This window comes from Chiloscyllium plagiosum, chromosome 46, assembly GCF_004010195.1.
Source record: "Chiloscyllium plagiosum isolate BGI_BamShark_2017 chromosome 46, ASM401019v2, whole genome shotgun sequence".
In the NCBI taxonomy this organism is placed as follows: Eukaryota; Metazoa; Chordata; class Chondrichthyes; order Orectolobiformes; family Hemiscylliidae; genus Chiloscyllium; species Chiloscyllium plagiosum.
Genome location: NC_057755.1, coordinates 2,488,294 through 2,496,092, shown reverse-complemented (window position 1 = coordinate 2,496,092; position 7,799 = coordinate 2,488,294).

Here is a 7,799-nt window from a genome sequence, read left to right as displayed (position 1 = left end):
AGGTCAGAGTCAGCATGGATTTATGAAGGGGAAATCATGCTTGACTGATCTTCTGTAATTTTTTGAGGATGTAACACTGAAGATGGACGAGGGAGATCCAGGAGATGTAGTGTACCTGGACTTTCAGAAAGCTTTTGATAAAGTCCCACATAGAAAGTTAGTCAGCAAAATTAGGGCGCATGGTATTGGGGGCAAAGTACTTACTTGGATTGAAAGTTGGTTGGCGGATAGGAAACAAAGGGTAATGATAAACGGCTCAATTTTGGAATGCCAGGCAGTGGCCAGTGGGGTAACGCAGGATCAGTACTAGGACTGCAGCCTTTTACAATATATGTTAAGGATATACAAGATGGTATTAGCAATAACATTAGCAAATTTGTTGATAATACTAAGCTGGGTGGCAGGGTGAAATTTGAGGAGTATGTTAGGAGATTACAGGGTGACCTGGACAGGTGAGTTGAGTGGTCAGATGCATGGCAGATGCAGTTTAATGTGGATAAATGCATGGTTATCCACTTTGGTGGCAAGAACAAGAAGGCAGATTACTACTTAAATGGAATCAATTTGAGAAATGGGCAGGACAAAGAGATCTGGGTGTTCTTGTACACCAGTCAATGAAGGTAAGCATGCAGGCACAGCAAGTAGTGAAGAAGGCTAATAGCATGCTGGCCTTCATAACAAGAGTGATTGAGCATAGAAGCAAAGAGGTTCTTCTGCAGCTGTACAGGGCCCTGGTGACACCACACCTGGAGTATTATGTGCAGTTCTGGCCTCCAAATTTGATGAAAGACATTCTGGCTATTGAGGGAGTGCAGCGTAGGTTCACAAGATCAATTCCTGGAATGGCGGGATTACCTTACGCTGAAAGACTGGAGCGACTGGGCTTGTATACCCTTGAGTTTAGAAGACTGAGTGAGAATCTGATTGAGACATATAAGATTATTAAAGAATTGGACACTCTGGAGGCAGGAAACATGTTTCCGCTGATGGGTAAGTGCCGAACCAGAGGACGCAGCTTAAAAATACGGGATAGACCATTTAGGATAGAGATGAGGAGAAACTTCTTCACCCAGAGAGTGCTGACTGTGTGGAATGCTCTGCCCCAGAAGGCAGTGAAGGCCCAGTCTCTGGAATAATTTAAGAAAGAGTTGGATAGAGCTCTCAAGGATAGTGGAATCAAGGGTTATGGAGATAAGACAGGAACCGCATACTGGTTAAGGATGATCAGCCATGATCACATTGAATAGTTGTGCAGGCTTGAAGGACAGAATGGCCTACTCCTGCAACTATTGTCTATTGTCTATTGTCTACAATGCATAAGCTCACTGAGACCATCGATGAGATTCCAGTCCCTAACTCAGTGAATATTACATTGGGAGCAGAAACAAAGAAAGCTCAAATTTAATATTTACCAGATTCTGATTCTCCAAAAATATTAGTTTGATAAAGTGCAGTGGCATAAGCTCACTGAGACCATCGATGAGATTCCAGTTCCTAACTCAGTATAAACTAAACAGTTGAATATTACATTGGGAGCAGAAACAAAGAAAGCTCAAATTTAATATTTACCAGATTCTGATTCTCCAAAAATATTAGTTTGATAAAGTGCAGTGGTTCAATAACGCAGCTCCCTGCCACCTTGTCAAGGGCTAATGGGAATGGGCCCAGCCAGTGATGTCCACATCCCATGAACCAACGACACTGATCAATCCTTTTGCCTTGTTCGTCACTCGCTGATGGATGACGCTGACATTTTCTGCTTGGATCCGCTGATCGTGCACAGAAACATGTGCAGCTGTGACCAGTTCAAACAGGCCTCAGGGGTCAGGGTAAACCGAAACATGAGTGAGGCCATCCTCTTCAAGAAAAAAAGAAGGAAGCATATGTAAGGTATACACAGGATAAATCCAGTGAATTCTGAGAAGAGTATAAAGAAAGTAGGAGTAAGCTTAACAGGGAAATCAGGAGGGAAAAACAGGAATATGAGATAGCTTTGGCAAATCGAATTAAGGAGAATCCAAAGGGGTTTTACAAATATATTAAGGACAAAAGGGTAACTAGGGAAAGAATAGGGCCCCTCAAAGATCAGCAAGGCGGGCTTTGTGTGGAGCCACAGAAAATGGAGGAGATACTAAATGAATATTTTGCATCAGTATTTACTGTGGAAAAGGATATGGAAGATATAGACTGTAGGGAAATAGATGGTGACATCTTGCAAAATGTCCAGATTACAGAGGAGGAAGTGCTGGATGCATTGAAACGATTAAAGGCGGATAAATCCCCAGGACCTGAGGATGTACATGTATTTGGAAAGGCTAGGACTGATTCAGGAGAGTCAACATGGCTTTGTGCGTGGGAAATCATGTCTCACAAACTTGATTGAGTTTTTTGAAAAAGTAATAAAGAAGATTGATGAGGGCAGAGCAGTAGGTGTGATCTATATGGTCTTCAGTAAAGCATTCAACAAGGTTCCCCTTGGGAGACTGATAGCAAGGTTAGATCTCATGGAATAGGGAGAACTAGCCATTTGGATACAGAACTGCCTCAAAGGGAGAATACAGAGGGTGGTGGTGAATGGGTTGTTTTTCAGACTGGAGGCCTGTGACCAGTGGAGTGCCACAAGGATCGGTGCGAGGCCCCCTACTTTTTGTCAGTTACATAAATTATTTGGATGCGAGCATAAGAGGTACAGTTAGTAAGTTTGCAGATGACACCAAAATTGGAAGAGAGTTACCTCAGGTTACAACAGGATCTTGACCAGATGGGCCATTGGGCTGAGAAGTGGCAGATGGAGTTTAATTCAGATAAATGCGAGGTGCTGCATTTTGGGAAAGCAAATCTACGCAGGACTTATATTCTTAATGGAAAGGTCCTAGGGATGGTTGCTGAACATAGAGACCTTGGAGTGCAGGTTCATAGCTCCTTGAAAGTGGAGTTGCAGGTAGATAGGATAGTGAAGAAGGCGTTTGGTATGCTTTTCTTTATTGGTCAGAGTATTGAGTCCAGGAGTTGGGAGGTCATGTTGCGGCTGTACAGGACATTGGTTAGGCCACTATTGGAATATTGCGTGCAATTCTGGTCTCCTTCCTATCGGAAACATGTTGTGAAACTTGAAAGGGTTCAGAAAAGAGTTACAAGGATGTTGCCAGGGTTGGAGGATCTGAGCTACAGGGAGAGGCTGAACAGGCTGGAACTGTTTTCCCTGGAGCGTCGGAGGCTGAGGGGTGACCTTATAGAGTTTTACAAAATTATGAGGGGCATGGATAGGACAAATAGACAAAGTATTTTCCCTGTGGCCGGGGAGTCCAGAACTAGAAGGCACAGCTTTAGGGTGAGAGGGGAAAGATATAAAAGAGACCTAAGTGGCAACCTTTATACGCAGAGGGTGGTACGTGTATGGAATGATCTGTCAGAGGATGTGACGGAGGCTGGTACAATTGCAACATTTAAGATTTGGATTGGTACATGAATAGGAAGGTTTTGGAGCGATATGGGCCGGATGCTGGCAGGTGAGACTAGATTGGGTTGGATATCTGGTTGGTGTGGACAGGTTGGACCGAAGGGACTGCTTCCATGCTGTACATCTCTATGACTCTATAACTGGGCCGACCAATTCTCTATCCCCTTCACCATCAGGACTGACTACCTGAAGGTGCAGGATGTTTAATTCGGACGGGCTGGGATGTGCGCCAAGTCTTGGGAGGTGCATATCAGGAAAATGAGTCAGAAACTGGGCAGATTGGAGCAACGGTCCCTCTCCAACGTGGGTGAAAACCTGGTCATCAGGTGTGAGGTACTGTCATTGTTGTTATATGTCGCACAGGTCTGGCCTATTCCCAGAACGTGTGCCACTGCAATCATCTGGGCCATCTTCCACTTCATATGGAGATCAAAATGGACTGGGTCCGAAGGGACGCCATGTATAAAGATCTGGGCGACAGGGGAAAAAACACTCCCAATGCCACCCTCACACTGACGGCCACCTTTGTGTGTGGCTGCATCAGTCTGTGCGTAGATCCCCAGTATGCAAATACCAAGTGTCACAACGTACTGAGGTTCTACCTGTCCTCGGTATTGCGACAGGTGGACCTGGCCTCGCTGCCGCAGAACACTCCAAGTAGTTGGACCATTCCGTATCACCTGTCCTTCGTGGAGAAATTTATGAAGAAAAGCAGACTTGACCACAAGTCCATCCGGAAATGGTCAGCACATGGTGTCCTTGAGACCCTTCGAGAAAAGGAGAGGGTGGATCCTACCGAGTGGTTCCCTGAGCAGACTGTCAAAGTAAGTTGACAGAATGTCTCATCGTCAGAACTTTCCAACAAGCACGAAGACATGGCTTGGCAGGTGGTGAGAAGGGCTCTGCCTGTGAGATCCTTCATGCACGCCCGGACTGTCTGCACCCCTGCATTCTTCCCTCGAAGCGGTTGCGAAGGGGACGGGACTGTCACACACCTCCTTGGAATGTGCCTGTGCAGAAGAAGTCGGGAGAGGAATGCAGTGGTGTTTGTCGAGGTTCGTCCCAAGCTGCGGCGTGATGCGGGATGCTGTGCTGCTCTACGGCCTGTTCCCCGGAACGCACACTGACACGAACATCAACTGTGCCTGGAGGATCATCAAATTGGTGAAACTTGTTGGTCTTCCAGCTGAAGGAGTTGACCCCGACTGACTGTTGCCGATTGGCACATTCCAAGGTCCAGGACTACTTGTTGAGAGACGCACTGAAGCTTGGGGCAGCTGCTGCCAAGGCGCGGTGGGGAAAGACCACCGTGTACGTTCTGCCTGTCTTAGAAGGGCGGCACGGTGGCACAGTGGTTAGCACTGCTGCCTCACAGCGCCAGACACCCGGGTTCAATTCCCGCCTCAGGCGACTGACTGTGTGGAGTTTGCACATTCTCCCCGTGTCAGCGTGGGTTTCCTCCGGGTGCTCCGGTTTCCTCCCACACTCCAAAAATGTGCAGATTAGGTGGATTGGCCACGCTAAATTGCCTGTAGTGTTAGGTGCAGGGGTAAATGTAGGGGAATGGGTCTGGGTGGGTGCGCTTCGGCGGGTAGGTGTGGACTTGTTGGGCCGAAGGGCCTGTTTCCACACTGTAAAATAATCTAAAAAGGAACAAATAATTGTTCACGCCTCAGCTAAACACCAGGATGGTTAACACACAGACTTATATATATGAATGATTAAGCCTGATCTCTGTACGTTAAAAAATACAATGAAGACATTTGAATGGGATAACCAATTGTATAGGTATCAAAGTATTGTTATGAATGAAGTCTAGTTTTGGAATTAAAAAATGTCACTCGCTGCAACTTCCTCACTTCTGTAGTCCCATGCCCTGGAAATAATTGGCAAACAAGTCTCATACTTGGTGACACAAGCACATTAGGTTACTGTGATTAGTGAACAAGGATGCGGAAAATAATGTTGAATACCTACGTCGTGGAGTGAAGGAGGACTTGACTCAATATTGCAGAGCACTGGCAACAGGCAGATAGACTGACAGACATGCACACGCACATACACACAGGTGCACACACTCTCTCACACACACACACTCACTCTCTCTCCCACACACATAGATATGTGCACGCACACACAATCCCTCTCTCTCTCACACACACACACACAAACACTCACTCACACGGGCACACACATACACACTCGGTCACACAGTTGCACAGGGACAGGGAATGGCAAAATAATGTTGGAATTGTCAAATATTAAAGCTCCACTACACAATTCCTGGGTGTCAGATGAACACAGGATATTCACCCACCTGGGTCAGGCTCAAGTCTGAGAGGCTCCTGTCTCACACTCCAGATTGGAATCAGATGCTGTGTTTGAGAGCAGGATATGGCACATGGGATTAGAGCAACTGTCCATGGGGATGTTCAGAACCAGCAATCTAACGGAATCAGAACAGAACAGAGAGAATCAAATAAAGACCTTGGTGTTGAATTTGTGCAGTAGTTCCATTCTTGTTGTGTCTGTGTGTAAGATGGGGAGAGAAGAGAGTCAGTTTAAATTGGTATCTCTTGTCAGACTATATCTGCCTCTTTAAATTTTTGATTTGGATATCATTGAGGGAGCTTCACTCTGTATCTAACCCTTTGGTGTCCCTTCCTGGGGGTGGTTGATGGGGATACAGGAAAAGAAACTTTATTGTGCATCTCACCCCATTCTGTCCCTTTCCTGAGAGTGTTTGATGTGGATAGTGTAGCAGGATCTTTATTTTGTAGCATTGGAACAGGATTAGACCATTCGGCCCCTCAATACCTTCCCATCATTCAATCGGATGATGGCTGATCTGTGGCCTAACCCCATATTCCTTCCTTTGGCCCATTCCCTCAATACCTTCACTGAACAAATATTTATTCATTGCAGATGATCCAGCATCCACTGCTGTTTGTGGAAGAGAGTTCCAAACCTTTCATATCCTTTGTGTAACGCTTCCTAACATCTCTCCTGAATGCTCTGTGCCCGAATTCTCGACTTTGTTCCCTCTTGTTCTCAAATCTGCAACCAGCAGGAATCATTTATCTTGATCTAGCCTCTCTCACCCTGTTTATATCTTGAAGGCTTTGATTAGATTCTAGAGGAAACAGGCCTCCTTTGTATAATCTCTACCCAGAATGTAACCTCTGAAGTCTAGGATCATTTTTGTAAACCTCCTTTGTGCTCCTTCTTTGTATTCCACACGCTTACTTGCACTGACAGAGATTTTCCCCTTAACTCAGTCTATCAACATCCCTTTGTAATTCCAAGGTACAGTCCGCACTGTCTCCAACGCTGCCTAACTTTATACCTAATCCCATAAAGTTGCTATCCTGGGAGTGGATGTCAGGAATAGTATTGAGGAAGTTTTACTCTGCATCCAGCCCCATGTTGTACCTGTCCTGGAAGTTTTGGATGGGAACAGTGTAGAGGGGTTTTAACTATGTATCTAACCATGTGCTGTCCCTGTCTGGGAGTTCTGGATGGGGACAGTGTGGAGGGAGATTAACTCTACCTAATCCCATGCTGTCCATGTCCTGGGACTGATCGATTGGGAGAGTCTCAAGGGACCTTTACTCTGTACGCAATCCCATTCTGCCAGAGTCTGGGAGATTCAGATGGAGGAAGTATAAAAGGACCCGTAATCTGTATCTAACCCAGTGATAGAGCTGCCCTGAGTTTATTTGATGGGGATAGAATGGGGAAAGAGGATTACTCAATCAGTATCTAACCCTACACTGGGCTGGGCATTTGAGAAGTTACAGTATAGAGAGAGCTTTACTCTTATACTAACCATTCTCTAACTGCTCTGGTGTTTTAGATGGGATTGGTTTAGATATGGGGAGTCTGATGAATGGGCAGTCAAACTGAAACAATGTGAGATGTGAAGTGATGCTTGCTGGAGGTAGGATAAATTAAGCTGTCAAATGTTTAATTGGAAGCAGGAACACAGAAAACTGCTGGTTGATTTTTACACTTTTCCAAGTTTCAGTTCGGCGTGATATACTGCCCCTGGGGGCAATCTCTCTAAAGTTGTTTCCTTACCCACATTATTGCTTCATAAAAAAATATGAATTCTCTTTGTAGATGTAGGAATTGGAGAGAGTTCTTCGAAGGTGATTAAAATGCAGATTCCAGAAGCTGTTTGCAGTAAATGCCTGAGCCAATGTTACATTCCAGCAATGTTTGCCTCACTTTGCAAACTTCTGAAAGGTTCCAACGTACAAAAACTGAAACAGCTTTCTGTTATTCTATATACAAACCACAATAAAATCCTTGATTAGATTCCAGTCTGTAACTCACT